We start from the raw sequence: 7,258 nt of genomic DNA on the forward strand, positions 1-7,258 counted from the left end.
AGATTCGAAAGAATGTGATGTTTGCGCAATAATTTTAAATTATTTATTTCTATTTAATATTAATATCTATGAAATAAATGAGCCTATTATCTCGTAAACCCAACCATCAATATTAACAAGTCTTTCTGAGAAAACTTATCTTGATGATGTGTTTTGTATAATAAATAAAATTTTATAAGTTTTTCAATTCACGATAAATATCTTTACATCATGTTTTATGTTATGTATAAAGATATATATGTATTTTCTTTTAATAATAAAATAAAATTCTAGCATACAATTTAGAGTACTACACACTCACACACACAATTGGTTCTCTTTCGCTAAAAATATTATATTTCTCACATTGTCTCTCATATATTTGTTAAGCATTCTCGGAGATTGACATACCGTTTATTAATCCAAGTTGTTTAGAAAGGTAGCGTTATGTGTAAATACTTGCAGCATTTTCCTTTAGTTCCCATTATGGGAACATTATGGGACTGCTGAGTATAGCTGCTGTCGGAAGCTACGTTGAGAAAGACCGCGATACGAATGCGTCGAGAATCCGACATTTTGCATTATAACGCCGATGGAAAAGCCGGCGAAGAATTCAGGAGAATGTCAATAAAATCCGCTCGCAATGCCTTGTTATTCCCTATAACGTGTATTTCATGAGGAGTGACAAGTGTCTTTCAATGAGTGGAAAAAAATTTTTACATTTCGATCATGACGGGTTCTCCTTACGAATATTATTATTACGTGCTTAGCTCTATGAATAATCATCGATATTTGAATGTCGAAAATTCTCTCTATTGATTGTTCTTCGCATTCCTCACTCTTTGTCATTTGCTTTTACCATTTAACAGCCAAATGTCATTGGTCAGAGCGATAGCCCTTTAAAATGATATATCGATTACACTCTTTGTGAATCAACTATAATCTGATTGTTTTCAGGCATTAATAAATACGGATTTAAAATACGTTGTTATCTGAATTACGACATAAAATATTTGTGTTTATCGAATTAAATTTTTTAAAATATTTATTACATTATAATCTGCAACATTATCCATTTAAGAAATTTTATAGTTGCATATTTCACTTGGTCTTTCAGTAAAAGATTTATGTACCAATGTAATGCATCATGATTATCGCTATAATATTTGTAGAAATCAAAATTCCCAAGTAATATTAAACACCTGTCACAAACTAGGTACAGGAAAGGCAGATTGCGATATGATGGTTTCAAACCATGTAGGAGGTATGTGGCTCGACGAAATACAGTTACGAGTGCTTTTCAGGATATTATGTTTGAGTTTCGTTCGTAATATACGCATGCATCACTAACTTTACGCGGTGATATCAAAGTAATGATGGCGGTTGTGAAACTGAAGCACAATTGCGATTTTAGTTTGAATTAAATACACTGATTGTCAAAGATAAAATAATTAAATCGCATAATTACATATGTTCTGCAATAAATTTTTTATTGTGTAGAATTTTTATAAAATTATTTATATATATTTTAAGTTTTATACGCGAGAAAGAAAGTATTTCATTTTTTCTTTCGCTTATATCATTGTTTTATATTTTTAATTTTGTACTCGAAAAATATCGTATCGATCTATTAATAATATTTGTTACATCAACTTTAATATGAAGCAACGCTCCAAGGTAAAGTAGGTGGAGTAAAGAAATCTGAGGGGAGGGAGATAAGAATTCATCTAATTGAAGTATTTTAATTATTCCGTAGTTATAAAAGGAAGTTCAAGGCACGAGTGAATTTTAGCGAGTATCACAGGAACTTTAACTCGGACGATTCGTCGACTATTAAAAGGTAGTTAAATAAAATACCAGCTACCTAAGGAAATTACAAACGGAACGAAGTATAATTACTGAGAAGAGCGTCATATAAAATTCAGCGTTTAATTGCAATTTATTATTTAATTGCAATTAAACTTGTACATCGAATGACTATGTTCTCTGTTTGATTTTGAATATAAAAACATTTTCTAGAAACGTTCTTTCAATGCAATAGAAAACATTAACAAAGTATAATAATACTATAACGAACGACAGCTATGTTCTTCGTTTTTTACAAATACGCTTTGTACAAACAGGTTTGCGTATTTTTTACAGACGCGGCCATGAGCGCAAATATGTGCTAATGGATGTGCATCGGTAAAATATCAATGTTGCTTAAACATCACGTCAATGTCAAACGTTCAGCTACATGAGTTAGATATCAGTTTTGCAAACGTTATCGGCACATGATGTTGGTGCAGTCAAAGTGCATACAATATATTTTTGCCTCAGACAGGTGGACGAAATTATTAAGACGTAATTACATCTTTATATCTGAATTCAGCCAATTCGACTAACAATAAAAGTTTATCGCGATACTGTTTTCTATATTATATTTTTATTTATGATATAAAAAGAGGGAAAATAACTATATGAAAACTGTTTATTAATAATAAACTCAAATTGTAATATATTATTGAAATGGAGACTCGAGATTAAATATTTTATAATATATAATACCTTATACGTGTGTTTGTAAGATCTTTAAAGTATGACACGTACGCGCGCAGTGAGAAAACCAGTAATTTATCTTTGTCTTATATATATCTACCACTGGCAGTAAATCGAGTACCAAAATGGAATGCTAGCCGTTTGTACTTTCGATTCTGTCATTAAGGCAACACTCATGGTTTATTCAGATGACCACACTGTGAGATATAGATAGAGAGAGATGGAGAAAGAAATGTGTGTATATATATATATATATATATATATATATACACACACACTCTATATATATATATATATATATATAGAGAGAGAGAGAGAGAGAGAGAGAGAGAGAGAAAGCGATGCTACTCGTATGAGGTCGGTACTCCAGAGTCACTTGCTCATTCAGTTGATTACGTCGGCCCGCAAGTATGGCTTTTCCCTATGGCTTGGAGAGCCCATAATCCCGCCATCTCCGTGCCATTGGGTTGTTTGCGCGCGATCCTGAAATATCAGTTGACCCGTCGGCGTTTATGAGTTCAAACGAGAACCCTTCCTACCGGCCACGTGTTATGGCAGTATTTTATATATCCTCTTTTCATAAAGGAGTAGCGTTAACCCATCGTTAGCAGTACTTACACCAGGGGAGAAAATATTTATTTATTTATTTATTTATATATTTATATATATATTATATATACATATCTATATATATATATATATATATAATTTATACATATTATTTATATATATTATACATGTATTATATATGTCATAACTATATTTTTGTGTGTCGTAAAATCTCTATACAAAACCCTTTTATTCTGTGATACTGTGCCACTTTCCTAGCATACGTTGGAAGACGCATTGTAGACAAGCGGATGAAAACTGTTAGTTCCGATGTAAGCCACTTAGCCCCGAGGCATTCGTCTAACGAGTGAATGGTTTCGATCGGCTCCTTTCATCCTATTGTGTTTGCCAAAGCACTTTCTTCTGAGCCATGTAGTCCTTAAGGGTATTTTTAATTACAATAAACTTATTTTATTTGATTAAATAATATTCTATTAAATTAAATATAATATTATTATTCACAGAAAGAGCAACGATACTGACTAAATATGAAATTTTTTTGTCGGCGGCCAAATTTTTGAGACCAAGTATTATTTATTCGATTTTAATTGATTCTGTTTTACTGATGCACTTAATTTGTGAATACATATTTGTAGACGTATTTCGAGTAGCTCGTAATGTGACACATTGTGTATTCGAATTTCATATATTTCTCATTCTTTACTATTTATTTTTTACATATAGAATTAAATATGCAAGTTATACCTTGCGTAGTTTTATGGACATGAGACTTAAATATTGAAAAAGCTGCATACATTCGCGTCCCTCGTGTGTGTTTAGGGAAGTATGTATTTATTAACCTAGCTTGCGCTTGTATCAGCGCTGTTTCAGATTGCACAATAACATCCCTCTCCCTCGCCTACTCTTGCTACTCTTATTTTCTCACTAAAGGCCGGAGAAAAGGAATTTTCCGACAAAGTTAAGAAATTCTTTGCTACCTGCGCCTTTTACATAAATAACATTCCGTAGTTTCCTGGTAATATGCCGAAGCAACTGGAGAGGGGGTCGAGGCGTTCACTACTGCGTCAGTTGAAAAATTCTGCTTTTGGAATTTCATGCCGAATCTCGCTGTAAAATTTTCCAGGTGGACGTCGATCGTCTAACCGGTAGTTTGAACCGTGACCGCCGAAGCGATGGGAATATTTTTCTTTCCTGACGATATGAATTCCTGCCGATACACGCCACGGCTAGAGAAACATATCCACCATCTTTTCTCCTTTCTGACGTAAAATCGCAAACACGCTCTGTCATTCTGCTTCCCGCGAGAATTGGAAATTATTTTTCTGTCACTTCGGGATACTCTGCATAATACTAGAAACTATATATTGAGTTTATTGATTGGCGCGCGTACAACGGTTTTTAGAAACTTTATGACGCTTTTGTTATCACGCAAAATATAATATATTTTTTCATCGGCACGAATAATTATTTTCTAGAATAATTATATCGATAAAAAATATAATTTACTTGAAAAGAGAATGACTGTGTTTTTTTTTTAAATATAGGGGAACGTGGGGTAGAACGGCATTGCACCGCGGGGTACAATGATGAAGAGTCGATATCTTTTTACAGAGATGCTACCATGTCATGAAATATGTTGCAATTATTAGGTGTCTCTTTCTGCGTGCTGTTATCAGTGGTTGCAATATTTTTAATTGAAAGTTGTTACAAATTATTTAACTGTTTAATTATTATGCACTTGCTGTGTTCTTAGCGACTGAGTTGTAATTCTTCGATATATTTACATAAAGTAAACAATGATAAAATTCTATTTTTTATTACCGTAAATACATTTATGTTTTAAAATGATCTTTTCTTATTAATTTCATACTGTGTCTATGTAAATATTGATTAATTATAATTTTTTATATGATCAAAAGTAAATAAATACGTTTTGAGGCTTAATGAAATATTAGCCCACGAAATGTTGTACTTTTTATTTTTATGATATAATAGAGAAAGAAAGAGAGTATACATAGATGCTGTCTTTCAAAATTAATACCAAAAATTATTACATTAAAGGATATTTTTCCATGTTTTAAAGAGAAAAATATTTATTATAACAAAAGAATTGTTTTTATTTATTAATTTATAGTTATCATTTAAAAATACAAATCTATATTCTTATGTTCTATATATCATATTATAATATACAACTTTTAGGAAGTTTTAGACATTAATGATAATGAAATAAACAAGTTTTGGAGGTAGTCCATTATACCCCGCATGAAAAGCATATCACGAAAATCTAGGCTTTTACTAAATCAATAATCTCGTCTATTTAAACTATTATTTTATAATAAACTTGTGTTTTTTCTTATAGTGGATATTCCAAAGAATATTTTTAATAAAAAAAAATTTGATTTATTTTTTTTTAATATGTTGAAAGCTTGCTCGATGCTTACGTTGGCCGTTCTACCCCACGTTCCCCTACCTTAGTAGCAAATGTAATATTAACTTGAAAGAACTGATAATTATCTTTCTGCAAATTTTAATAAAGTATCTCGAGAATCTAAGGTTTGTCGGTTGATCGAGAAATCTCTGCGATATCGAGAAAGTACCTCGGTAGCTCTGAAATACGATTCTTCCCTGGCGTGGAATAATTTTTATCATCGCCATAGACGGTTGAATATTCAGGGGAATCCGTTCGATTCATCTGTGCACGTGAATATTCAGCGGTTCCGCTCGTTCGTTCGTCCGCCCGCCTTTACACCCTCCTCTTCTCATTTCCTGCCGCACCTTTCCGCCCATTCGTATCTGCGTTTCACAAAGGATTCGCGGTTTTGTGATACGCGATGAAAATAAACCACGCGATATCACCGTTGCGTCTCCCTTTTTTCTGTGCAAGTAATAGCAACGTCCTCCCTTACTTAATGCATTTGCCATGACTTGATCTGAATATTTACTAATGCATTAAATCTTTTATTGCCGACATTCTTGATTCTCTGCATTTTTACACTTTGAGTAAAATCTATCAACAAATTAGACATTTGACTTTCTTTATTTATAAAAATAATAATAGCCAATAATGATTAATCTTTAAAGGTCAAACAAAAATAAGTCATTTTTTAAGAAAAAAAGAATTTTCCGCTATTTTATGATCCCAAATGTGTTCCATTTTTATAAAAATATTGATCTATATTACACTGAAATAATAATAATAATAATAATAATAATATGTGTGTGTGTGTGCGCGTGTGTGTGTGTGTAATTTTAATTTATTAAACTATTAATAAACTTCTTAAATATATCTGCTTTACATTTGATCTTGCTCTATCTTGAATTCAATGTAGACCAATGTTACTATCAATAATTCAAGAGATCTAATCTGGATCAATGGTTACTTTGCATAATTTAGACGTCCGAGCTATGTATGCTGAGATCATTTAGTGTAATCTGACCTAGAGTCTAGTTTCATGTAAATTCCATGCAGATTTTTACACAAGTTTTTTTAATTAAGACATGAATTTTATTGAATGGAAGGAGAAACGTCACGTAATGATGTACACATATATATATATATATATATATATATATATATATATATTTTTATTATGTTTACCACGAGAATCAAATACAGTCACATCAATTGCTTTAGATTGCTTTAGATTCATTTGCCATGTATCGAGTAATCGCAACCAAAGACGCAACTTGCTTCAGCTTTCAAAATGGAGAATCGTCTATGGCAACGCAAAGCTACAGGCTTTTATACCGCAATAGGAAATTGCACGCGGAACTCGATACATTATAACGTGATATAATGATGCGTCGTCTCGCATCCTCATTTCCTCGTATAGGAGGATTCGATCTAAACTCAGAGCGCGGGCATTAATTCTTAAATCCACCATCAGAGAAGCAGCTTTCGATGATACCGCATACATTCGCGTAATCGCCAAGTGACAATCCGCTTTTTGCGCGCATCGTCGATGTCACGTCAGGTGGAAATGCGAAATTAAAATTTCGGTCGAATACGCACGGCCGATATGGCGTGGCAGTTGCAATTTCACGCATGGCATGGCAGACTCGCAGTCGTGCAACTGCACGATCGCTACCGGGAAATTAATACTGCGGTTTCTCTGCCGGCTTTCCCCGCGAGCCCTCCGCGCGATCGCGTATGGTTTTTCGTGGATTT

The sequence above is a fragment of the Anoplolepis gracilipes genome, chromosome 1 (genome assembly GCF_047496725.1).
Source record: "Anoplolepis gracilipes chromosome 1, ASM4749672v1, whole genome shotgun sequence".
In the NCBI taxonomy this organism is placed as follows: domain Eukaryota; kingdom Metazoa; phylum Arthropoda; class Insecta; order Hymenoptera; family Formicidae; genus Anoplolepis; species Anoplolepis gracilipes.